The sequence below is a fragment of the Dendrobates tinctorius genome, unplaced genomic scaffold (genome assembly GCF_039654945.1).
Source record: "Dendrobates tinctorius isolate UK_male_01 unplaced genomic scaffold, ASM3965494v1 ptg000114l, whole genome shotgun sequence".
NCBI lineage: Eukaryota > Metazoa > Chordata > Amphibia > Anura > Dendrobatidae > Dendrobates > Dendrobates tinctorius.
The window spans coordinates 17,449,416-17,477,151 of record NW_027361782.1 but is presented as its reverse complement, the minus strand read 5'-3'; the positions used below and the strand labels follow the sequence as shown (position 1 = coordinate 17,477,151).

The 27,736-nt window shown below is 40.3% G+C and overlaps 1 long non-coding RNA gene across 1 annotated transcript in view; it reads left to right on the top strand.

Moving 5' to 3' along the window:
* LOC141101103 (uncharacterized) overlaps positions 1–27,287 on the top strand; it is a 57,048-nt gene extending 29,761 nt beyond the window's left edge. Inside the window, exon 4 of the long non-coding RNA XR_012234890.1 lies at positions 26,475–27,287. This is a non-coding gene — a long non-coding RNA (uncharacterized lncRNA). The remainder of the gene's footprint in view (positions 1–26,474) is intronic.
* The last annotated feature ends 449 nt before the right edge of the window (positions 27,288–27,736 follow it).

Genomic DNA, 27,736 nt, shown 5'->3' with positions numbered 1-27,736 from the left:
AGTATATATGTAGTATGTATGTAGCATGTAGTATGTATGTAGTATGTATGTAGTATGTATGTGGTATGTATGTAGCATGTAGTATGTATGTAGCATGCATGTAGTATATATGTAGTATGTAGTATGTATGTGGTATGTATGTAGCATGTAGTATGTATGTAGCATGCATGTAGTATATATGTAGTATGTAGTATGTATGTAGTATGTATGTGGTATGTATGTAGCATGTAGTATGTATGTAGCATGCATGTAGCATGCATGTAGTATGTATGTAGCATGCATGTAGTATGTATGTAGCATGCATGTAGTATGTATGTAGTATGTATGTAGTATGTATGTAGTATATATGTAGTATGTATGTAGTATGTATGTAGCATGCATGTAGTATATATGTAGTATGTATGTAGCATGCATGTAGTATGTATGTAGTATGTATGTAGTATGTATGTAGCATGTAGTATGTATGTAGCATGTATGTAGTATGTATGTAGTATGTATGTAGCATGCAGTATGTATGTAGCATGTATGTAGTATGTATGTAGTATATATGTAGTATGTATGTAGCATGTAGTATGTATGTAGCATGCATGTAGTATATATGTAGTATGTATGTAGCATGCATGTAGTATGTATGTAGTATGTATGTAGTATGTATGTAGCATGCAGTATGTATGTAGCATGTATGTAGTATGTATGTAGTATATATGTAGTATGTATGTAGCATGCATGTAGTATGTATGTAGTATGTATGTAGTATGTATGTAGTATATATGTAGTATGTATGTAGCATGTAGTATGTATGTAGCATGCATGTAGTATGTATGTAGTATTTTTTTTTTTTTTTAACATTTAACACATTAGCCGGATGATGGGACTACTACTGTCCCATCATTGGCTAATGTGTCAATCACTGTCATGGTAGCAGGCATCGCCCGATGGGACTTGTAGTCCCATCGGACGATGCTTGCACAGACCCCCGGACATCAGCACAGCCCCCCGGCAGGCCGGCACAGCCCCCCGGCAGGCCGGTACAGACCCCCACAGGGTGCACAGACCACCGGCAGGCCGGCACAGCCCCCCGGCAGGCCGGTACAGACCCCCACAGGGTGCACAGACCACCGGCAGGCCGGCACAGCCCCCCGGCAGGCCGGTACAGACCCCGGGCAGTCCACACAGCCCCCCGGCAGGCCGGCACAGCCCCCCGGCAGGCCGGCAGAGACCCCCGGAAGGCCCGAAATGACGGCGCATCATGATGCGCACACACCGCGCATCATGATGACGTCAGGCCGTCAATCAACTGAACTTCCGATTCCGATGCCGAATTCCGATATTGAAAAAATATCGGAAGTCGGTATCGGAATCCCGATACAGCAAGTATCGGCCGATACCCGATACTTGCGGTATCGGAATGCTCAACACTAGTTATCATTCATATTCTCTGAAAAAAGGCCAAGAAAGCTAAAAATTCTGCCGTGGTATGTAAACTTTTGACCACAACTTTTTATCTATCTATCATCTATCTATTACCTATCTCCAGTGGTACGAAAACTATTCAAACCCGGGTACATTTCTCACTCTTTGTTTCATTGCACCCATTTGGTAAATTCAGAAAAGTTCATTTTTTTCTCATTAATGTACACTCTGCACCCCATCTTGACTGAAAAAAACAGAATTATTATTAAAAAAGAAAAAACTGATATATCACATGGTCATAAGTATTCTGACCCTTTGCTCAGACACTTATGTTTAAGTCACATGCTGTCCATTTCCTTGTGATCCTCCTTGAGATGGTTCTACTCCTTCATTGGAGTCCAGCTGTGTTTAATTAGTCTGATAGGACTTGATTTGTAAAGGCACACACCTGTCTATAGAAGACCTCACAGCTCACAGTGCATGTCAGACCAAATGAGAATCATGAGGTCAAAGGAACTGGCCAAAGCGCTCAGAGACAGAATTGTGGCAAGGCACAGATCTGGCCTAGGTTACAAAAGAATTTCTGCAGTATTCAAGGTTCCTAAGAGCACAGTGGCCTCCATAATCCTTAAATGGAAGAAGTTTGGGACTACCTGAAGTCTTCCTAGACCTGGCCATCCAGCCAAACTGAGCAATCATGGGAGAAGAGCCTTGGTGAGAGAGGTAAAGAAGAACCTCAAGATCACTGTGGTTGAGCTCCAAAGATGCAGTAGGGAGATGGGAACAAGTTCCACAAAGTTAACTATCACTGCAGCCTTCCACCAGTCGGGCTTTTATGGCAGAGTGGCCAGACGGAAGCCTCTACTCAGAGCAAGACATATGAAAGCCCGCATAGTGTTTGCTAAAAAACACATGAAGGACTCCCAGACTATAAGAAATAAGATTCTCTGGTCTGATGAGACGAAGATCTAACTTTTTTAGTGATAATTCTAAGCGATATGTCTGGAGAAAACCAGGCACTGCTCATCACCTGCCCAATACAATCCCAACAGTGAAATCTAATTTTATCTATCTATCTATCTATCGATCGAACTATCCATCTGTTTATCTATCTATCTATCTATCTATTACCTATCTATCATCTATTTATTATCTATCTATAATCTATTATTTATTTATCTATTATCTATCAATAATGTATATATCTTTTTATCTATTATCTATGTATTATGTATTTATCTATTATCTATCTTTCTGGATATTAGCTATCTATCTATTATCTATCTATAATATATCTATTTTCTATTTATCTATTTATGTATCATCTATCTATTTATTATCTATCTATAATCTATTTATCTATTATCTATTTATTATCTATCTATAATCTATTATTTATTTATCTATTATCTATCTGTTATCTATCTATACTCTATCTATAATCTATTTGTCTATTATCTATCTATAATCAATCTATCTGTTATCTATCTATACTCTATCTATAATCTATTTGTCTATTATCTATCTATAATCAATCTATCTATTATCTATCTATTTATTATCTATTATCTATTATCCATGTATCTAATTTCTATTATCTATCTATTACCTATCTATCATCTATCTATTATCTATCTATAATCTATTTATCTATGTGTTATCTATCTATCTATCTATACTCTATATTCTCTTTATCTATTATCTATCTATAATATATCTATTATCTATCTTTTTATTATCTATTATCTATCTATTATCCATGTAACTAATTTCTATTATCTTTCTATTATCTATCTATTACCTCTCTATCATCTATCTATTATCTATGTATAATCTATTTATCTATTATCTATTCATAGTCTATATATTATCTATCTGTTTCCTATTATCTATTACATATCTATCCATCTAGTATCTATAATCTATTATTTACTTATCTATTATCTATCATCTATCTATCTGTATCTAATTCCTATTACCTATCACCTATCTATAATCTATCTATTATATATCTATAATCTATTTATCTATTATCTATCTATCTGTTATCTATCTATTATTTGTGTCATCTATTATTTATTTATCTATTATCTCTCTATAATGTATATATCTATTTATCTATTATCTACGTATTATGTATTTATCTATTATCTATCTTTCTGTATTTTAGCTATCTATCTATCTATCTATTATCCATCTATCTTTCTGGATAATAGCTATCTATCTATTATCTATCTATAATAAATATATATATATATATTTTTTTTTTTCTATTATCTATTTATTATTTATCTATTATCTATCTATACTCTATCTATAATCTATTTATCTATTATCTATTTATAATCTATCTATTATCTATCTATTATCTATGTATCTATTATCTATCAAATACCCATCTATCATGTTTATTCTATCAATCATCTATTATCTATCTATATTCTATTATTTAGTTATCTATTATCTATCTATTATCTATCTAGCTATGTATTATCTATCTATTATCTATTTTTATCTGTATATCTATAATATCAATCCAGTTTCATTCCTTCTTTCTATTTCTCATTCTCTGTCTTTCTCTCTTTTATCTTTCTTTTTTATCTTTATCTTTCTTTGCTTGGATTTCTTTCTATTTTCTTCCTTCCTTCCTTAAGGCCCCGTCTCACATAGTGAGATTGCTTGCGAGATCGCTGAAGCGTCACCAATTTTGTGACACAACAGCGACCTCGCCAGCGATTTTGCTACATGTGATACGCAGCAGTGACCGACCCCCCCCCCCGCTGGATATCGCTTATCGTGCTCGAATGTCCTGGGCCATTTTTTCATTGTCGGTGTCCTGCTGGCCAGTGTGCATCGCTGTGTTTGACCCGACAAGCGACTTTGTTAGCGGCGCAGAACTTAGGGACGCAGGCTGGAATCATCAGAAAAGCTACTGTGTGACAAGGTACCAATGACTGCCGAGGTATGGATCGCCGGATCGTTGCTGCGTCGCTGAAGAGACCTGCCTGTTTGGCAGCTTACTAACGACCATTTAACGGCGTACCAGCGATCCTTACCAGGTCGTATCGTTGTCGGGATCGCTGGTGCATCACTGAAGAGATCTGCCTGTTTGGCAGCTTACTAACGACCATTTAACGGCGTACCAGCGATCCTTACCAGGTCGTAGCGTTGTTGCGGTCGCTGGTGCATCACTGAAGAGATCTGCCTGTTTGGCAGCTTACTAACGACCATTTAACGGCGTACCAGCGATCCTTACCAGGTCGTATCGTTGTCGGGATCGCTGGTGCATCACTGAAGAGATCTGCCTGTTTGGCAGCTTACTAACGACCATTTAACGGCGTACCAGCGATCCTTACCAGGTCGTAGCGTTGTTGCGGTCGCTGGTGCATCACTGAAGAGATCTGCCTGTTTGGCAGCTTACTAACGACCATTTAACGGCGTACCAGCGATCCTTACCAGGTCGTAGCGTTGTTGCGGTCGCTGGTGCATCACTGAAGAGATCTGCCTGTTTGGCAGCTTACTAACGACCATTTAACGGCGTACCAGCGATCCTTACCAGGTCGTAGCGTTGTTGCGGTCGCTGGTGCGTCGCTAAGTAAAACGGGACCCTTACAGTGCACAGATATCCCAATTCCTTTCTTTCTCTTTCTTCCCTCCTTCCCTCCACACAAACGTCCCAATTTCTGTTGTTCTTTCTTTATTTTTTGCTCATAAACTGCCAAATAACTTTATAAGCAATAAATTCACAAACTTAGCATATGCCAATACAATGTGTGATGCAATTACCAATGTTGCTATTAGGGGATGATGTCTCTATATTATCTCTGGGGACTGATCCAACTCAGTCAATATCTCTTACATGGAGGAAAACAATGCCATAGGGAGCTAGCTCTTTTTCTTCTTTGATGTCGTATTAAAGGGGTGGCATTTTTTGCAGGTTTACACCGCCCACAAGGAAAGGAGAGCTCTTTATCTATGGCTCGTGTAGACATCTTATGCACATTGACCTTTGTCATAAGACAGATCGTTGTAATCTCAGATGGAATCCTAACTAAATATTTTAGATATAATTTTTCCTAAATATTATATCTAACTTGATAATGTATTTCACCAAATTAGTTCTGCTCTCCCGGGTCCGCCTCAGAGTATTGCTGAGATTATAAACCTTGTAATTGAGAATAAATTTAATGAATGTTTTATTGTCTCGGCACCTCCTGAAAAAAATGATCTGAGCTGATTATTTCCTGAAGTTTAGACACAGGACGCAAGACTTGTACATTTAATGTTTTATTAATGACTTTTGCATTTGAAAGGTTAATAAACTGCAGACTAAACAGCCAATATTCTAACCAGTTTTACAGTTTGAATACTAATTCCTCACCAGATGGGTTTTCTATAAGAAGACAGGACTGAGACCTGCAGCGTATCAATTCTTACCAAAGATTAAAAATATCTGCAGTAAGAGTAAAACATTTTTTTATCCCTTTTAGATTTTAAGGGTCTCGAATGAGCTTTCACGAGAGATGACCAAATCCTTTTAACCCCTTCGCACCCGAGCCTGTTTTTGCCTTCGTGACCGGGCCAATTTTTTCAATTCTGACCAGTGTCACTTTATGAGGTCATAACTCTAGAACGCTTCAACGGATCCTACTGATTCTGACATTGTTTTCTCATGACATATTGTACTTCATGATGGTGGTAAAAATTTTTAGATATGATCTGCGCTTATTTGTTAAAAAAATCAAAATTTGGCAAAAATTTAGAAAATTTTGCAATTTTCAAACTTTTAATTTTTATGCCCTTAAATCAGAGAGTGATATCGCACAAAATAGTTAATAAATAACATTTCCCACATGTCTACTTTACATCTGCACAATTTTGGAAACATAATTTTTTTTTTTAGGAAGTTATAAGGGTTAAAAGTTGACCAGCGATTTCTCATTTTTACAACAAAATTTGCAACACCATTTTTTTTAGGGACCACCTCACATTTGAAGTGAGTTTGGGGGGTCAATATGACAGAAAATACCCAAAATTGACACCATTCTAAAAACTGCACCTCTCAATGTACTCAAAACCACATTCAAGAAGTTTATTAACCCTTCAGGTGCTTCACATGAATGAATGGAATATGGAAGGAAAAAATAAACGTTTAACTTTTTTTCACAAACATTTTACTTCAAAACCATTTTTTTTTATTTTCACACGTGTAAAAAGAGAAAATGAACCACTAAATTTTATTGTGCAATTTCTCCCGAATACGCCAATACCCTGTATGTGGGGCTAAACCACTGTTTGAGCACACGGCAGAGCTCAGAACGGAATGAGTGCCGTTTGACTTTTTCAATGCAGAATTGGCTGGAATTGAGATCGGATGCCATGTCGCATTTGGAGAGCCCCTGATGTACCTAAACAGTGGAAACCCCCCACAAGTGACCCCATTTTGGAAATTAGACCCCCCCAAGGGACTTATCTAGATGTGTGGTGAGCACTTTGAACCCCCAAGTGTTTCAGTAAAGTTTATAATGTAGAGGCGTGAAAATAAAAAAATCATTTTTTTTCCACAAAAATGATCTTTTAGCCCCCAATTTTTATTTTCACAAGGGTAACAGGAGAAATTGGACCCTAAGAGTTGTTGTCCAATTTGTCCTGAGTATGCTGGTATGCCATATGTTGGAGAAAACTACTGTTTGGGCACACGGTGGGGCTCGGAAGGGAAGTAGTGACGTTCTGAAATGCAGACATTGATGGAATGGTCTGTGGGTGTCATGTCGCGTTTGCAGAGCCCCTGATGTACCTAAACAGTGGAAACCCCACACAAGTGACCCCATTTTGGAAACTAGACCCCCCCAAGGAACTTATATAGATGTGTGGTGAGCACTTTGAACCCCCAAGTGTTTCAGTAAAGTTTATAATGTAGAGGCGTGAAAATAAAAAAATAATATTTTTTCCACAAAAATGATCTTTTAGCCCCCAATTTTTATTTTCACAAGGGTAACGGGAGAAATTGGACCCTAAGAGTTGTTGTCCAATTTGTCCTGAGTACGCTGGTACCCCATATGTGGGAGAAAACTACTGTTTGGGCACACGGTGGGGCTCGGAAGGGAAGTAGTGACGTTCTGAAATGCAGACTTTGATGGAATGGTCTGCGGGCGTCATATTGCATTTACAGAGCCCCTGATGTACCTAAACAGTGGAAACCCCCAATTCTAATTCCAACACACCCCTAACCCTAATCTCAGCCCTAACCATAACCCTAACCACAAACCTAACACCAACACACCCATAACCTTAATCCCAGCCCTAGCCCTATCCCTAACCCTAACCCTAGCCCTAGCCCTAACCCTAACCCTAGCCCTAGCATTTTTTTTTTTTTACTTTTTTTTTTATTTTTGTCACAAGATCGCTGCCCTGCGATCTGACTCATAGTAACGCCACTTCACCTCTGATCATCTGTCAGTGTGAGATCAGAGGAGAAGCAGCGTTACTATGTGACAAGATCGCTGCCTGGCACATAATAACGCGACTTCTCCTCTGATCTCACATTGACAGATGATCAGAGGTGAAGCAGCGTTACTGTATGACAAGATCGCTGCCTGGCACAGCTGTCACACAATAGTCACACAATAACGCTGCTTCACCTCTGATCAGCTGTCAGTGTTAGATCAGAGGGAGAAGCCGTGTTACAATGAGGGAGATCGCCGGGAAACAAGCAGCTTTCCCAGCGATCGCTCCCATTGGCTGCTGTGACGCTGACGTCATCGGGACCTGAACCAATCAGGTCTCGATGATGTCCGGGGTTCCCAGCATGCATTGCGCACCGGGATCCCCGCGTTGTAAGGTATGTGGGGGTCCCGGGGGGCACAAAACCGCCGACAGTAGATAAACGTCGGCGCTGCACAAAGCCCAGCAAGCGCCAACGTTTATCTACTGTGGGCAGTCGTGAAGAGGTTAAAACTAAGAGTTTTCTAAGAATTTCACAAAAAGTCTGATTTTCCAGAATCTGATTTTTTTTTTTTAATTTGAAACTCTAGAATCCAGCAAAATGACAGCTACCCTTTTACCGAATTGTTATTAGAGACCAGAAGGGGTTTGATATGGAAGGCTTAATATTTTCTTATATATTCCAAATTTTGTAGTATTAACTAGTCTCATATCATGTTTAATATTGTTCTCATATTCAAAGACTCTGAGAAATTGTGCGTTATGAGTAGTGCACTGGGAAAGGCCTGATAGCTACACTTCTCATACATTTCTGAGAAGGAGTTGGCTGATGGAAATTTCCAATGGGAACTGTAAATGTGATAAGAAAATTGCTCACAGGATAATAAACAGAATTTACTAAAATGAATATTTTATTGTAAATGTATTAAAAAAAGATTGATTATACACAATATAATAGATTACATGTGTGGACAAGGGAATGTATGTACAGCTAAATTGCACCTCGACGCGCGTTTCATCAGAACCACATATTCCCTTTATGAAGGCCACAGATAATGGATCATGTCTTGATTTTTGTACTATTATATATGGTCCATTGATATCACCGATATATGGTAGTGAATTTATTACTCTCTATTTCTATGGAAATATTTATGATAAAATTATGATAACTGTCAGATTATATATTACTTCCATATATTACATTTGCTACCGTCTAGGTTGTGTGATCATCCTTTTCCCAATGTGGATCTAGCAGCATTTAGCTAATTGATCCTTATATACAGGGTGGGCCATTTATATGGATGCACCTAAATAAAATGGGAGTGGTTTGTAATATCAGCTTCCTCTTTGTGGCACATTAGTATATGGGAGGGGGGAACTTTTCAAAATGGGTGGTGACCATGGTGGCCATTTTGAAGTTGGCCAGTTTGGATCCAACTTTATTTTTGTCAATGGGAAGAGGGTCATGTGACAAATGAAACTTATTGAGAATTTCACAAGAAAACAATGGTGTGCTTGGTTTTAACATAACTTTATTCTTTCATGAGTTATTTACAAGTTTATGACCACTTATAAAATGTGTTCAAAGTGCTGCCCATTGTGTTGGATTGTCAATTCAACCCTCTTCTCCCACTCTTGACACACTGATAGCAACACTGCAGAAGAAATGCTAGCACAGGCTTCCAGTATCCTTTGTTTCAGATGCTGCACATCTCGTATCATCACAGCATAGACAATTGCCTTCAGATGACCCCAAAGATAAAAGTCTAAGGAATCATAGAATCGTAGAGTTGGAAGGGACCTCCTGGGCCATCTGGTCCAACCCCCTGCTCAAAGCAGGATTCGCTAAATCATCCCAGTCAGATGTCTGTCCAGCCTCTGTTTGAAGACTTCCATTGAAGGAGAACTCACCACTTCTCGTGGCAGCCTGTTCCACTCATTGATCACTCTAACTGTCAAAAAGTTTTTTCTAATATCTAATCTGTGTCTCTTCCCATTCAGTTTCATCCCATTGCTTCTAGTCTTTCCTTGTGCAAATGAGAATAAAGTTGATCCTTCTACAATGTGACAGCCCTTTAGATATTTGTAGACAGCTATTAAGTCTCCTCTCAGTCTTCTCTTTTGCAAACTAAACATTCCCAAATCCTGCAACCTTTCCTCATAAGACAGGGTTTGCAGACCGGTCACCATTCTGGTCGCTCTTTTCTGAACTTGCTCCAGTTTGTTGATGTCTTTTTTAAAATGTGGTGCCCAAAACTGTACACAATATTCCAGATGAGGTCTGACCAAAGAGGAGTAGAGGGAAATAATGACTTCACGTGATCTAGACTGTATGCTTCTGTTAATACATCCTAGAATTGCATTTGCCTTTTTTGCTGCTGCATCACACTGTTGACTCATATTCAGTCTGTGATCTATTAGTATACCCAAGTCTTTTTCACATGTGCTGTCACTTAGCCCTATTCCTCCCATTCTATATATGCTTTTTTCATTTTTATTGCCCAGATGTAGTACTTTGCATTTCTCCCTGTTAAAAACCATTCTGTTAGTTGCTGCCCACTTCTCCAGTTTATTTAAATCTTTTTGAATCCTCTCTCTCTCTTCTCTAGTATTAGCTATCCCTCCTAGCTTTGTGTCATCAGCAAATTTAATCAGTTTACCCTCAATTCCTTCATCTAAATCGTTGATAAAGATGTTGAACAATACAGGGCCCAGGACAGAGCCCTGTGGTACCCCACTTGAGACATTCTTCCAACTGGATGTGCAGCCATTTACGACCACTCTTTGGGTCCGATCACTAAGCCAGTTATGAATCCACCTAACAGTTGCCTTGTCCATTCCATACTTAGTCATTTTTTCAATAAGGATTGTATGAGAGACTTTGTCAAATGCTTTGCTGAAGTCAAGATATACTATATCTACAGCATTTCCTTGATCCACCCAATCAGTGATACCGTCATAGAAGGGGGTCAGATTGGGAGACCTTGGTGGCCATTCAACTGGCCCACAAAGACCAATCCACTTTCCAGGAAACTTCATGTAGGAATGCTCGGACCTGACACCCATAATTGATGGTATGGTGTGGTATATGAGGTTCAAAGATAGTGCTGCCATTCTTATTCAATGGAAATGAAATTGCTACATGATGATGTGTTGCCCTCTTTATGCACTGAAGATGGCACATTCCTTGAGTTTTTCCAGCAAGATGGTGCACCACCACATTATGGGTGTCAGGTCCGAGCATTCCTACAAGGAATCTGACCCCCTTAGACTAGCATTTCTTTTGCGGTGCTGCTATCAGTGTATCAAGAGTGGGAGAAGAGGGTTGCTTTGACAATCCAACACAGTGGGCAGCACTTTGAACACATTTTATAAGTGGTCATAAATTTGTAAATAACTAATGAAAGAATAAAGTTACTTTAATACCAAGCACACCATTGTTTTTCTTGTGAAAGTCTCAATAAGTTTGATGTGCCACATGACCCTCTTCCCATTGGAAAAAATAAAGTTGGATCAAAAATGGCCAACTTCAAAATGGCCGCCATGGTCACCACCCATCTTGAAAAGTTTCCCCCCTCCTGTATACGAATGTGCCACAAACAGGAAGTTGATATGACTAACCATTACCATCTTATTTAGGTGGATCCATATAGATGGCCCACCCTGTACTCTTATCTGGACTTAGGAGTACATTACATGGTGTCACTTGTGATGTGATGACTTTTGTCACCTCTATGCTTTGGTGGACTTCCCTAATCATGCATACTTTTTATAGATAAGTGAAGCGATTCAAAGAGAATCTAATATACGTAAAACATTTTCAATTTGCTCGACCCGGTGAAATTGAACAATTTATGATTTGATTTGTGTCAATTGCCCAAAAAAATTTCATAGTTTTTTACACAAAACAGAAGAGACGGATTGTATATCCAAAGGTGCGGCCACATGGGCTTCACCATAATGCCTTGCAGCCAGGGCCAGCATCAGCACCAGGTGCACCTGGGTAAGTGCCAGGGCTCTGGACAAATGGGGGATCTGACTCGCGGCTGGGACACTATGAGACCCAAGCTGCTCCCTCAGCAGCTGTGCAGAGCCACCTGTTTCTTCGGCACTGCTTGAGCTGTCATGTAAACAAACATGACTGCGCGCATGCAGTTTGCAGCTGTGTCTGCTAGTAATGACTCAGCCGACACATGCAAAATTAATGGCACAGTGCATCATTATTAGCAGACACAGCTGCACAGTGCACTGTGTTTAAGTAAAAGCTCAAGCAGCGCCCACCTTAGCTACAGTACATGCCAGAGGAGGTGAGTGAGGCTTGTTACCGGCTTCCCGATATTAAAAATATTTCTAATGTGTCAGTCTGTATGTCTGTATATGCATGTATGATGTGTATATCAGTGTGTATGACTGTACATATTTATGTATTTTTGTGAATCTGTCCTCAAATATGTATATGTACATATCTGCGTATTGTGTGTGTGCATTTCTGTGTGTCTGCACATGTCTGCAGATTGTGTATGCATGTCTTCAGATTGTGTGTGTGTATGTCTGCGTGTGTGCGTATGTATACGTATTATGTGTGCATGTCGGCGTGTGTGCACATGTCTGCTTATTGTGTGTGCATGTCTGAGTATTGTGTGTGCATCTGTGTATTATATATGTAAGCATATCTGCGTATTGGATGTGTACATGTCTGCATATTGTGTGTGTATGTCTGTGTACTGCATGTGTTTGCATGTCTGGGTGCTATATGTGTGAGCATATCCGCACATTGTGTGTGCATGTCTGCATGTGTGTGCATGTCTGCTTATTGCATGTGCATCTATGTATTGAAAAAAAAAAAACTTTTAAATCTTCTGCCTGAGCGAGTGTGAACGAGCTGAGTGTGACCTGAGCGTAAGTGCGAACTGTGGTAAGTGTGTGACTTGAGATTCAGTGACTTTGGATTCAGGGAATTTCCAAGGGAGGTATTACTGAATTGCTGTTATATTATATTAATAGTTTTTTTTTTTTTTTTCAATTTATTTTTGCTTATCTTATTGTCTGGTGCAATCCCCATTAGGATGTGCTCCACTATTGCCAATGCCATCCAGTGCACGTCTTGCCGCATATATGAAATCCTTGAACAGCCGGTCAAGGGTGCATACTGCTGTGCAAGATGTGAGCACGTTGTGCATTTGGAAGCCCAGATACTGGATCTAAATGTGCAGCTGGCAACACTGAGATCCATTGACAATATGGAAAGGAGTCTTCTGCTCACTGAGCAGACGCTCAATGGGATAGATGAGGGGGGGGATGCTAGGTTGGAGCTGCAGGACAATGAAGCAGCTAGCTGGGTGACAGAAGGCGGGGTAGAGGGAAGAGCACCAGGGAGGCTAGTCCTGATGGCACTCCCCAATAAGTTTGCTAAGTTGGCAGATGAGGGGAGTGTTAGTGCAGGAGTAGCACTGCTGCAGCAAGGCATGTCCTCTGAAAGCCGGAGGAGTGTCTGCTCCAGTAAGGGGGGAAATAGGTGAGCAGGGCAGGCCAGACAGGTTCTGGTAGTGGGAGACTCAATTATTAGGGGAACAGATAGGGCAATCTGTCACAAAGACAGGGATCGTCGAACGGTGTGCTGCCTACCTGGCGCTCGAGTCCGACACATCGCTGATCGGGTTGACATATTACTGGGAGGGGCTGGTGAGGATCCAGCGGTCATGGTGCACATTGGCACAAATGACAAAGTTAGAGGTAGGTGGAAGGTCCTTAAAGATGATTTCAGGGAATTAGGCTGTAAGCTTAAAGCAAGGACCTCCAAGGTGGTATTTTCGGAAATACTTCCTGCACCACGTGCCACGCCAGAGAGGCAACGGGAGATTAGGGAGGTTAATAAGTGGCTCAGGAATTGGTGTAGGAAGGAGGGGTTTGGGTTCCTGCAGAACTGGGCCGACTTCTCAGTTGGCTACAGGTTCTACGCTAGGGACGGGCTGCACCTCAATGGGGAGGGTGCAGCTGTGCTGGGGGAGAAAATGGCTAGAAGGTTGGAGGAGTGTTTAAACTAGGGACGGGGGGGGTATTCCTTTTATAGGAGGGGAAGACAGTGCAGCTAGAGACCTGGGCACAAATAATGAAATTGGGGGTGGGGGTGGCATGGGGGGTGGGGTTAGAACAGTTAATAATTTAAGAAAGAATAGAGGTACAGAGAGATACATAAAGTGCATGTATACTAATGCCAGAAGCCTTGCCAACAAAATGGAGGAATTGGAGTTAATGTTGTTGGAACATAATTATGACATGGTGGGGATATCTGAGACATGGCTGGACGAGAGCCACGACTGGGCGGTTAATTTACAGGGCTATAGTCTGTTCAGAAATGACCGAACAAATAAGCGAGGGGGAGGCGTGTGTTTATATGTAAAATCATCCTTAAAACCCATCCTTCGTGATAATATATATGAATCTAATGAAAATGTAGAGTCCCTGTGGGTAGAGATAAGGGGAGGGGGGAAAAATAATAAATTACTGATAGGGGTTTGTTATAAGTCTCCAAAAATAATGGAAGCAACAGAGAATATCCTCATAAAGCAAATAGATGAAGCAGCGACTCAAGGAGAAGTCATTATTATGGGGGACTTCAACTACCCTGAAATACATTGGGGAACAGAAACCTGCAGTTCCAGCAAAGGTAATAGGTTTTTGACAACTATGAGAGACAATTACCTTTCACAACTGGTTCAGGACCCAACAAGAAGGGGGGCACTGCTAGACCTAATATTAACCAACAGGCCAGACCGAATATCAAATGTAAGGGTTGGGGGTCACTTGGGTAACAGTGATCACAAATTAATAAGTTTTCATGTATCCTTTAATAAGATGTGTAGTAGAGGGTTACAAGGACACTAAACTTCAGGAAGGCAAATTTCCAACGGATGAGAGATGATCTTGGTGCAATTAACTGGGATGATATCCTGAGACATAAAAATACACACAGAAAATGGGAGACGTTTATTAGCATCCTGAATAGGAGCTGTGCACAATATATACCGTATGGGAATAAACATGCGAGAAATAGGAGGAAACCACTATGGCTAAATAGAGCTGTAAGGGGCGCAATAAGGGACAAAAATAAAGCATTTAGCGAATTAAAGCAAGTAGGTAGTGATGAGGCATTAACTAAATACAGAAGATTAAATAAATTCTGTAAAAAGCAAATCAAGACAGCAAAGATTGAGACAGAGAGACTCATTGCCAGAGAAAGTAAAAATAATCCCAAAATATTCTTTAACTACATAAATAGTAAGAAACTAAAAAATGATAGTGTTGGCCCCCTTAAAAATAGTCTGGGTGAAATGGTGGATGAGGATGAGGAAAAAGCCAATATGCTAAATGACTTTTTTTCAACAGTGTTTACACAAGAAAATCCCATAACGGATAACATGATCAGGGATAAAAATTCTCTGTTAAATGTCACCTGCTTAACCCAGCAGGAAGTACGGCGGCATCTAAAAATCACTAAAATTGACAAATCCCCGGGCCCGGATGGGATACACCCCCGAGTACTGCAGGAATTAAGCACAGTCATAGATAGACCATTATTTTTAATCTTTAAAGATTCCATAATAACAGGGTCTGTACCACAGGACTGGCGTATAGCAAATGTGGTGCCAATATTCAAAAAGGGGACAAAAACTGAACTTGGAAATTATAGGCCAGTAAGTTTAACCTCAACTGTGGGTATAATCCTGGAGGGTTTTCTAAGAGATACTATACTGGAGTATCTGGAGAAGAATAACCTCATGACCCAATATCAACATGGGTTTACAAGGGACCGTTCCTGTCAGACTAATCTGATAAGCTTTTATGAAGAGGTAAGTTCTGCACTGGACCAAGGGAATGCAGTGGACGTGGTGTACATGGACTTTTCAAAAGCTTTTGATACGGTGCCACACAAAAGGTTGATACATAAAATGAGAACAATGGGGATAGGGGAAAATATGTGTAGGTGGGTTAAGAGCTGGCTCAGGGATAGGGAACAAAGGGTGGTTATTAATGGAGCACACTCAGACTGGGTCACGGTTAGCAGTCGGGTACCACAGGGGTCAGTTTTGGGCCCGCTTCTTTTTAACATATTTATTAATGACCTTGTAGGGGGCATAGAGAGTAGAATTTCAATATTTGCAGATGACACTAAACTGCAGGGTTATCAATACAGAGGAGGACAATTTTATATTACAGGAGGATTTATGTAAACTAGAAGCTTGGTCTGATAAATGGCAAATGAGCTTTAATGGGGATAAATGTAAGGTCATGCACTTGGGTAGAACGAACAAGATGTATAATTATGTGCTTAATTGTAAAACACTGGGCAAAACAGTCACTGAAAAAGACCTGGGTGTATGGGTGGACGACAAACTCACATTTAGCGGCCAGTGTCAGGCAGCTGCTGCAAAGGCAAATAAAATAATGGGATGCATTAAAAGAGGCATAGATGCTCATGAGAAGAACATAATTTTACCTCTATATAAGTCACTAGTGCGACCACACTTAGAATACTGTTTACAGTTCTGGTCTCCGGTGTATAAGAAAGACATAGCTGAACTGGAGCGGGTGCAGAGAAGAGCAACCAAGGTTATTGGGGAACTAGGGGGTCTGCAATACCAAGACAGGTTATTACATTTGGGGTAATTTAGTTTGGAGAATTGAAGGCTTAGGGGTGATCTTATTACAATGTATAAATATATGCGGGGACAATACCAAGAGCTTTCTAATGATCTTTTTACTCTTAGACCTGTGATGGGGACAAGGGGGCATCCTCTACGTCTGGAGGAAAGAAGGTTTAAGCATGCTCACAGACGCGGATTCTTTACTGTAAGAGCAGTGAGACTATGGAACTCTCTGCCATATGATGTTGTAATGAGTGATTCCCTACTAAAATTTAAGAAGGGACTGGATGCCTTTCTTGAAAAGTATAATATTACAGGGTATATACACTAGTTTCCTTAATATTGCATTGATACAGGGAGCTAGTCTGATTGCCGTATGTGGAGTCAGGAAGGAATTTTTTTCCCCAATGTGAAGCTTACTGTTTGCCACATGGGTTTTTTTTGCCTTCCTCTGGATCAACATGTTAGGGCAAGTTAGGATAGGATATGGGTTGAACTAGATGGACTTAAAGTCTCCCTTCAACCTTAATAACTATGTTACTATGTATGTGTAAGCATGTCTGCGTACTAGAAGCGCTAGTAGGCGCAAAACGGCCTTCGTCGGTGTGTGCTCACTCTCTCCTTCAGCCTCCCGGCCATGAAGTTTTATTTGTATGCCAATAAAAGCGGACTTTCTATTTGGATCGGTGAGTGCTATGGTCCTTTTTTCCTTGATGATGGATTTAAATATATATATATTTTGTCACTGGCAAAGTGCTGGAGGGGAGGTATGTTTCACTGAGGCTATTAACTTTAGTGATTTGAATTCCAGAAGTTTTCTCCAGCACACTATGTGTTGAGAGGGGTTAATAGGTCATTTTAAGGGCAGGGTTTTTGTGGCCAGCCATAGCGCGGGTGGTAGGTTGTCCACTCTATCTCCACCCCAGGGTGTGGTCTGGAGTTTAATTAGTCGACCTTCTGAGGCATTCAGTGCTCAGTGTGTCTGGAGAGGATAACTTCAGAGAAGTGTTCGTGTTTGTGCTAACCTGAACCGTGTGTTTTGGTAAATGTTTGCTTTGTGTTAGCACTTTGTAATGTTCTACTGTTTTTGCCTAAAGGGCTATGTTAATTTTTACTTCACTATGGTTTATGCTCCATATATAATAAATCAGTGAAGATCTTAAAGAGACAGTGTTCCTGTTTCTACCTCCGTGTACACCTGAGTGAGCCGATCTACCACAGGTGTTGTTGGAAGTGCGGACAATGTTCCCAGTGAACATGTGTGACTGCTACAAGAGGTACTGCATGTATTGGGTGAAGGATGCCACAAGCCAGCATACAACGTCAGCCAGCGCCAGCCAAATATATATTAGAAGATTGGACAAGTGCACTATATGCACGGTGGCTCAGTGGTTAGCACTGTTGCTTTTCAGTGATGGGGTCCTCGATTCAAATCCCACCAAGGACAACCTCTGCAAAGGAGTTTGTATGTTCTCCCCGTATTTGTGTGGATTTGCTCTGGGTTCTCTGGTTTCCTCCCATACTCAAAAGACATACTGATAGGGATATTAGATTGTGAGCCTCAATGCGGACAGTGCTGATAATGTCTGTAATTAAGTGCTGTGGAATTAATGGTGCTATATAAGTGAGTGAAATAAATAAATGTACTAAACATGATGGATAATTTGTAAATTATTTCTTGTTGTAATACTCCTATTTATACCTCCTTGTACACCCTATTCACTGCTTGAGAAAGGTCCACTGAAACAGAAATGTTGCCACATGGGCAAAATAAGTTCCACCTTATTGTTGGTAAATATCGGAGTGCTGCCTGCTTTATATATATAAATATATTTATTTTTTTTTGTAAAATGAAACACTGGCAGGAAATAGGAAAAATGTAAATATCTGCTACTTATTCACATAACCCTATGATATACGGATTGGTAGGATCCCTCCAGCAGGAGAAGCATTGTTACAGTTGTAGCCAAAAGTATCGACACCCCTGCAATTCTGTCAGATAATACTCAGTTTCTTCCTGAAAATGATTGCAAACACAAATTCTTTGGTATTATTATCTTCATTTAATTTGTCTTAAATGAAAAAACACAAAAGAGAATGAAGCAAAAAGCAAAACATTGATCATTTCACACAAAACTCCAAAAATGGACCAGACAAAAGTATTGGCACCCTCAGCTTAATACTTGGTTGCACAACCTTTAGCCAAAATAATTGCGACCAACCGCTTCCGGTAACCATCAATGAGTTTCTTACAATGCTCTGCTGGAATTTTAGACCATTCTTCTTTGGCAAACTGCTCCAGGTCCCTGATATTTGAAGGGTGCCTTCTCCAAACTGCCATTTTTAGATCTCTCCACAGGTGTTCTATGGGATTCAGGTCTGGACTCATTGCTGGCCACCATAGAAGTCTCCAGTGCTTTCTCTCAAACCATTTTCTAGTGCTTTTTGAAGTGTGTTTTGGGTCATTGTCCTGCTGGAAGACCCATGACCTCTGAGGGAGACCCAGCTTGGGTCTCTGGGCCCTACATTATGCTGCAAAATTTGTTGGTAGTCTTCAGACTTCATAATGCCATGCACACGGTCAAGCAGTCCAGTGCCAGAGGCAGCAAAGCAACCCCAAAACATCAGGGAACCTCCGCCATGTTTGACTGTAGGGACCGTGTTCTTTTCTTTGAATGCCTCTTTTTTTCTCCTGTAAACTCTATGTTGATGCCTTTGCCCAAAAAGCTCTACTTTTGTCTCATCTGACCAGAGAACATTCTTCCAAAACGTTTTAGGCTTTTTCAGGTAAGTTTTGTCAAACTCCAGCCAGGCTTTTTTATGTCTTGGGGTAAGAAGTAGGGTCTTCCTGGGTCTCCTACCATACAGTCCCTTTTCATTCAGATGCCGACGGATAGTACGGGTTGACACTGTTGTACCCTCAGACTGCAGGGCAGCTTGAACTTGTTTGGATGTTAGTCGTGGTTCTTTATCCAACATCCGCACAATCTTGCGTTGAAATCTCTTGTCAATTTTTCTTTTCCACATCTAGGGAGGTTAGCCACAGTGCCATGGGCTTTAAACTTCTTGATGACACTGTGCACGGTAGACACAGGAACATTCAGGTCTTTGGAGATGGACTTGTAGTCTTGAGATTGCTCATGTTTCCTCACAATTTGATTTCTCAAGTCCTCAGACAGTTCTTTGGTCTTTTCTCCATGCTCAATGGTACACACAAGGACACAGGACAGAGGTTGAGTCAACTTTAATCCATGTCAACTGGCTGCAAGTGTGATTTAGTTATTGCCAACACCTGTTAGGTGCCACAGGTAAGTTACAGGTGCTGTTAATTACACAAATTAGAGAAGCATCACATGATTTTTCGAACAGTGCCAACACTTTTGTCCACCTTCTTTTTTATGTTTGGTGTGGAATTATATCCAATTTGAATTTAGGACAATTCTTTTTGTGTTTTTTATTTAAGACAAATTAAATGAAGATAATAATACCAAAGAATTTGTGTTTGCAATCATTTTCAGGAAGAAACTGAGTAATATCTGACAGAATTGCAGGGGTGTCAATACTTTTATCCACAACTGTACTTGTTCTGTCTGCTGCTACATTCATCCCTGATTTCTTGCTACGTTTTTTACTTCCCGGTCTGCTTTTCTCCACATTCTGTATCAAAATCAAAGAAAAGTGAATTATTGCAAGCAACTAACAAAAATATCTGCCACCTGTTCCTATGCTGAATGCCATATTGAGAAGACTTCCTGGGGGTCATTTTTGCTGCATTCTTCTTTTTGCGTCCTTCAGACATTGCGCAGTCTGGTGTACTGCTGTACTATCGGTGACAGATGTCTGCATACATTTCTCCTACACCCAATACTAATCTGGTGCTTTTCCCGGCAGTGCAGAATTGTTTCATGGTGAACTTATTCTGTTATTAAAGCCAAAGTTACGAAAAAACTTTCAGGCAGATGTGAGCAATTAACATTATGAAAGGCAAAGTAGATGCAGCATAAGTGTAACAATTTACTTTTCTCTTCTTGCATGATGCAACCTGCAAGGTTCCAACTGTATCTCAGTAGCAGTATCTCCCACTAATGATGTGATATTAGAAATTCAAGCTTCTTGAATGTTGCACCAGTTTGCCAGTGCACAGCGTGATCTGCTGTGGCTGCTATGAGCCCATTGAGTAGTCAATACAAACTCTAGCTGACCCAATCCTCTCATTCATGATCCTGCAGAATCTCCTTTACAATTGAACACTGCCCTGTTTGTTGTGCCCCCCAATATTAACCCCAAGGATAATTGCCAGGTTGTGTTTTTTTGACTTTCCACTTGCAGGAAGAGGAGATATCAAGCTCCTTAGTGGGCCACCTTGAGGTCTGACAATTCAAGTCTAGCTTCTTAAAATTGGTGCTACCCAATCATTGTACTCCATTGCCTCCATAGTATTGTACTCCATAAACTCCAAATGTCTGTACCTCATGATTTCCAAATTGTTATACCCCATTATCTCAGTGTTGTATCCCGTCATCTTTTCAGAATTGAAACAATTATTCCCAGGTTTCTATGCTGTATAATCCATAGTGAAGATATTACATCTGAAGAGATGATTATCTGAAAACATTACCACAATGTAAATAATTACTGATAATAAAAAGGTTTCATTGTTGTTACCAAAATATCATTATATCAAATAATGAAAAATGTTACTAAGGAAACAAATAAACCGTGAACAGAAAAAATATTCGGTAAGGAGAAAACCACTTTACTGACTCTGATGGTGGAGATAGCAATTCTGGTACCCCAACATTATACTTGAGGTGATCTGATGTGGCTAAAGACAACCCATTAGCCCCACCACAGGGGGCGCTGCAGCTCCTATGGAATAAATACTAATGAGAAACATTAAAAGATGCAAATCTTTCCCATTTTGTTACATGAATTTGCAAATATCTTGTAGGCACTGTGTCATGTTGATAGCACAGCATTCAGTATGTTGACACTGTGGTTGGGGTCCTTATGTTGGCACTGTGATTGCGGATCTTAGATTTGCACTGTGGTTGCGGTCCTTATGTTGGCCACTGTGGTTGCAGTCTTTATGTTGGCACTGTGGTTGATGTCCTTATGTTGGCACTATGGTTGCAGTCTTCATGTTGGCATTGCGGTTGGGGTCCTTATGTGGGCCCTGTGATTGCGGTCCTTATTGGCACTGTGGTTGTGGTCCTTATGTTGGCACTGTGATTGCGTCCTTATTGGCATTGTGGCTGGGGTTCTTATGTTGGCACTGTGATTGCGTCCTTATTGGCATTGTGGCTGGGGTTCTTATGTTGGCACTGTGATTGCGTCCTTATTGGCATTGTGGCTGGGGTTCTTATGTTGGCACTGTGGTTGCTCTAATGTATATGTTCAGGTTGTCATTATGTTGGCCCTGTGGTTTCGGTCCTGTCGCTGGTGATACTTTTTCTTGTCACTTCGGTGTCACTTCGCTTCCTTATATTCAGTCTGTGGCTGCTGTTATATTGGCACTGTCAGCTTTGTTTTCTTTGCTCTGTGGCCATCATTACTATGTGTTGGGATTGTACCTGTCATGTTTGCTCTGTGCCTGTCATTATATTGCGATCTAAGGGGTGACGTTTCTCCTTCTGGAGAGTGACAAGCCGGCCTGGCATGTCAGAATGAGAATTATAAGCCACACCTATGAAATTAAATATGCAAATTGCCTATTCAGAACGGAAGACTAAAATAACTCTAGCACCACCTATTGGAGGTAATCTAAGTAGATAAACTTTGGCACTCAAAAATTATGATTCGTAAAGAAAATTTTAATCAAGAAAAACCCAGTAACATGGGATAGGGTTCATCCACATCAGGACTCAGACCTTTCCACAGATCCCCTATGGAGACACCCACCACAGATATGTCTTGAAAAAGGCCCTGCAAGGCCGAAACATCAAATGAATATTAGCCATTTTTTCTTTGTGGATGAACCTTATCCCATGTTCCCATGTTATTGGGTTTTTTCTTGATTAAAATTTTATGAATCACAATTTTTGAGGGCCGAAGTTTATCCACCGTACTTAGATTACTTTATTGTTTACTTCTGAGCACCTTTAAAACATAATGGTGTGTGCACACATTGCAGATTCTGCTGCAGATCCGCAGCGGATTTGGCCTTGCGGATCCGCATCAGTTTCTGCTGTGGTGTACAGTACCTTTATTTTCTATGGAAAATGAAAAACGAAGTGTACATGCTGCGGATTTTTACATGCGGATTTGCTGCGGTTTCAAATCGCAGCATGTCACTTCTTTGTACGGAATCCACAGTGGTTTTACACCTACTCCATTGTCCAGGTGTCAAACCGCAGGGGAAAACCGCAGGCCAATCCGCAGATAAAATGTAGGTCTTTTGACCTGCGGATTTACCTGCTGATTTTGCAAAATACTCGCGGAAAAATCCGCAGCACAATCCGCAACGTGTGCACTCACCCTAATAGTTGAGCACCCATTTCCCTTTGAAAATCTATAGGACGTAGCAATCCTACAAGTCAATGTCATCCCTTTATCAAGCCTTGCAATATGACTAAGGATAGAAGCCAAATCAGAATTTCAATTTGCAGACATCATGTTTCAGGATATAACCCCTCGTTAGGATTGCTACTTCCAATTGGTGGCACTAGAGTTCTTTTAGTCCTCCTCTCTGAAGAGGCAATTTGCCTATTTCATTTACCACAGGAGCATACATGGCATATAAGTCTCCTCACCCTGACATGCTAGGCCTGGCTTGTTACTGCCCACAAAGAGGAAAGTTACCTCTTAGATCCCAGTCTTATAGCTATAACCTAGCCAAACCAGATCTCACACTTTGCACTGATGAGGGGCAGTACCTCAAAACACCGTGTCTGCAAATTGAGATTCTGTTTTTGCTTTTATGCTAAATCATGTGGCAGGGCTTTTTGAAGGGTCGATATTGACTTGTAGGATTGCTGCTTCCAAAAGGCGACGCTCTAGAGCTCAAGTCCTCGTCCTCTTCCTCTCTCAAGAGGCAATTTGCATGTCATTATATTGGCACTGTGGTTGTCATTGTGTCTTGTTATGTGGCATGGTAGTTGTCAATATGCTGGTATTATGTCTTGTATCATGAAGCCTTGCTAGTTGTCATTATTTTTGTACTGTGGTTATTTCCCTTTTTGTACTGTAGCTGCCATTATGTTGACATTTTGATTTTTGTTTCACTGGGATTATGACTGTCATTTCTGCATGATAGGCAATTGCAGTAGGGAAAATAAGTATTTGATACTCTGCCGATTTTGCAAGTTTTCCCACCTAGAAAAAATGGAGAGGTCTGTAATTTTTATCGTAGGTACTCTTCACCTATGAGAGACAGAATCTAGAACTAAAAAACAGATTATCACATTGTATGATTTTTACATAATTAATTTGAATTTTTTTTGCATGAAATAAGTATTTGATACAATAGAAAAACAGATCTTAATATTTTGTGCAGAAACCCTTGTTTGCAATTACAAAGGTCAGACGTTTCCTGTAGTTCTGGACCAGGTTTGTACACACTGCGGCAGGGATTTTGGCCCCCTCCTCCATATAAATCTTTTCCAGATCTTTCAGGTTTCGGTGCTGTCCCTGAGCAAAATTGAGTTTCAGCTCCCTCCAAAGATTGTCTATTGCGTTGAGGTCTGGAGACTGGCTTGGCCACTCCAGGATCTTGAAATGTTTCTCACGGAGCCACTTCTTAGTTGCGCTAGCTGTGTGTTTCAGGTTACTGTCATGCTGGAAGAATCAGCCATGACCCATCTTCAATGCTCTTACTGAGGGAAGGAGGCGGTGCAGTTATCCTGTCCTCTTTGCAGAAAAGCGCCCCCAAAGTAAGATATTTCCCCCACCATGCTTCTCAGTTGGGACGGTCTTCTTGGGGTTGCACTTATCCTTCTTCTTTCTCCCAACATGGTGAGTGGAGTTGATAACAAAAAGTTCTGTTTTGGTTTCATTTGACCACATGACCTTCTCCCATGTCTCCTCTGGATCATCCAGATGGTCATTGGCGAACTTCAAATGGGCTTGGACATGTGCTGGTGTGAGCAGGGGGACCTTGCGTGCCCAGCAGGATTTTAACCCATGAAGGTGCAGTGTGTGTTGTGGCTGTCACAATGTATCAATCACGATTTGAACTTGTATTCGACATTAGAGTCGGCAATCTGATTATTTTATGTCTTGTTTTATTATATATTTATCAGAGTTAGTAATATTTTATCTTTATTATTAGGACTGATGAAAACTAGAAAATCTATGGACTGATAAATAAAGTCCGGGTGTACATAGAGGTGTAGATGTTTGCCTGTCTTTTTCCCTAGGATCAATACCCGTTCTGTAATAATGGAGAAGCTGCTCTCTGCTATCAGCCAGTGTGGATTTAATTGGCCATAGAAGAGACTTAGGCCTGTTTCACACTTCCGTTTTTGTGTCCGCCAAACGGATCCGTTTCCGTTTTTTTGACGGAAACTGATGCAAACGGATCCGTTTTTTTAAAAACGGATCCGTTTTTTTGACGGATCCGCGGTAACCGTAATGGAAGTCTATGGGACAAAAAAACCGGATCCTGCAAAAAATGGCGGATCCGTTTTTTACGGAAAACAACGGATTTTGACGGATTTGAAAAAACGGAAGTGTGAAACAGGCCTTAGCAATAGTTTAGCCGATCCAACGAGCGACAACTTCCTCATCATCTGCAGTTACAAGCTGCATTCTCTCCATATAAGACACCCATGAATCGTGCGTTCTTCACACCAGAAGATTCACATCCACCCAGAACATATAAAAGGAACAATAAAGGCAACGAAGGAAAACAAATGCACAATGCGTCCCAGCGATTCCAGACCTTCACATTAAATAATTCCTCCTAGCTCCATATAATGACTCATGTGACAGCAATATCAACAATTACCGCCGCAAAGGATCTGTCTCAGGAAGACGCTTCACACATTTATATGATAATATTTGGATCTTTGTTTTTCTGTTTTGTATTCGGATTATCTGTATTACATGGTAAATTATGCATAAGCTAAAAGAATTGAAGAGCTTTACAAGAAATTATATACATCATTTAGCGACATCTTCTTTAACTGATTTCTAGTAAGAAAAATGTAAGAATAAATTGCAGAAAAATATGAATTAAAAAAAAATTACACAGACAACTCTTTCTAAATAAAGTAGGTGCCCAGTGATGATCCGGCTTGGTTATACAGTATAATGAAAATATAGACATAGAATGAGGAAAATGTATTTCCCTTCTCGATCAGTTTTCCAGTATGATCAGATGCAAAATGAGACATTGCGCAAAAATTTGGTGTAATTTTGTCTTTTTAAAAAATTGACCAGTATTTATTAAAAGAGGTGTAATCACAATTGCGGGACAGTCTACTTTATTTTTTTCTAAAAAATGGCCATAAATTATAGTACAAATCTTCACCTGATTAGAGTTGCGTAGATTTTTGGAGGAAATTCACCATGATGGTAATTTTTGCAGTCAGTTTTGCCAGTTGAGAAGATTTCCCCCGTTTTATGCAACCTCCCTACTGGAGTGACATGTGACTTTTTAGTGACTTTTTGATATTAATTCATAAATATTCATACATTTGGTTAAAACTTACTAGCAAAGCTAGTTGTTCCCACTTTTCTCTATTTTTTTTGTTGACAATGGCAATAAATTGTGTGATTTGTTTTTTTAAAGCATGAAAACTGTTGCAACAGTCTCCTTAAGGCTTTTTTAATTTTCTGGTGAATAGGAATATGTATTTGAAAGTTTAGGTAACGTATGTTTCTCATTAATTCGGCAAAATGGAGAGATTTGAGGAAACCTTAGTAATGATTGTTATAGAAGGTTTCTTCCTTTTATATCCATTTTAATGTAAATTGTGATTTTTGCTCTGATTTATAAAGACTGGCATTCTTATTACTGTTTTGTAGAAAAATTGTCTGGAATAAAACATGCCAAATTGACGCTTTTTTCGATTTGGTTCATCTTTTTGCTGCCATGCACCAGGATCTGAAATACAGGACATCTTCTGGAGACACGGGCTGCGAAAATTAGAAAACTACACCCTGACATAGACGAGAGGAAGCACAAAGGGTTATAAAGACTTTTTCTGATACAATCTGTTTAATATCAAACTCGATTAAAGTATAAAAGTATATAGAAAGATTATTTTCAGACATGAGACTAATTTTTCTCCAGTCCAGTCATCTACTTCCCCTTACAGTGGAGTACACTTACGCAACAATGTTACATGCAACTTTTAAAAATGTTGCAAGTTTTAAATCTGTCTAAGAACATCTGTTAATTGCTTTCTCTTACCCATGCCTGCTCTCTGTTGCCCCTGCCTGCTTTCTGACATGGCTGCTTACTCTGTTACCTGCTTTCTCTTACCCATGCCTGCTCTCTGTTGCCCCTGCCTGCTTTCTGACATGCCTGCTTACTCTGTTACCTGCTTTCTCTTACCCATGCCTGCTCTCTGTTGCCCCTGCCTGCTTTCTCTCTGTTACCTACTTTCTCTTATCCCTGCCTGCTCTCTGTTGCCCCTGCCTACTTTCTGACATGCCTGCTTTTATCTGCTCTCTCTCTTACCCCTGCCTGTTCTCTGTATGAGCTGTTTTTTCTATAGTAAAACTTTAGTATTTGGGTTAAATTGCCGTGCTGGCACTTTGCAAAAAGTAAGTGGGTTTTGGGTTGCATTTTGGACACTGGGTCTCTAAAAGGTACGACATTACTGCTATATAATGTGTATAATGTCATTTATGGTAATACTAGATGGTGGCCCTATTCTATTGCATCGGGTATTCTAGAGTCTCTGTTAAAATAAAAAATAGTTATATACTCACCTTCTAACGGCCCCCAGACTCTTTCTCTCCTCTCCATGCTCCCGGCATCTTCCGGTCCCAGTAATGCTTTGCGCTGATGACGTCGCGCTCACGTGAGAGTGACATCATCTCTGGCCCTTCTTGCTAAGCATTACTGGGACAGGAAGATGCCGGGAGCGTGGTGAGAGGCAGGACAGAGTTCGGGGGCCGTCGGAAGGTGAGTATATAGCTATTTTTTATTTTAACAGAGACTCTAGAACACCCGATGCGATAGAATCGGGCCACCATCTAGTGTATTATACTCCTGTTACACCCCGAGCTACTGTCACTGTTTTGCTGTTACCTAATGTATTGTACTCCAGTTACAGCCA